The sequence below is a fragment of the Penaeus monodon genome, chromosome 33, assembly GCF_015228065.2.
Source record: "Penaeus monodon isolate SGIC_2016 chromosome 33, NSTDA_Pmon_1, whole genome shotgun sequence".
NCBI lineage: Eukaryota > Metazoa > Arthropoda > Malacostraca > Decapoda > Penaeidae > Penaeus > Penaeus monodon.
The window spans coordinates 17,863,381-17,863,738 of NC_051418.1; positions in this window are offsets into that span (position 1 = coordinate 17,863,381).

The window sequence follows — 358 nt, forward strand, 5'->3', positions numbered from 1 at the left end:
TAGGATATGAGCTGTTAATGAATTAATGTCTTGGCTGTTTGTATATCAATATTTATATTAATGATATGATAGGTGGATTATGTGTATACGAAGTGGAATGTCTTGTGTTGATAAGTGGGTTTCTGATGTACTGATTGTATTAAATCATCGTTGACTTCAAAATATCGTAATGAGTACATCATTGATAAAGATCGATATATATTTACATGTGTTTTCATCTTAAAATCAAAATATTAAGCATTTGTATGCATGAGATTTCTTTTACTTTTCGAAGTATAGCTCATAATATGAATTAAGAAAAAAAATAGTAAAGAGTTGTTTAGATAAATAGCCTAATTATCTAGTGAAAGGTTGAGTT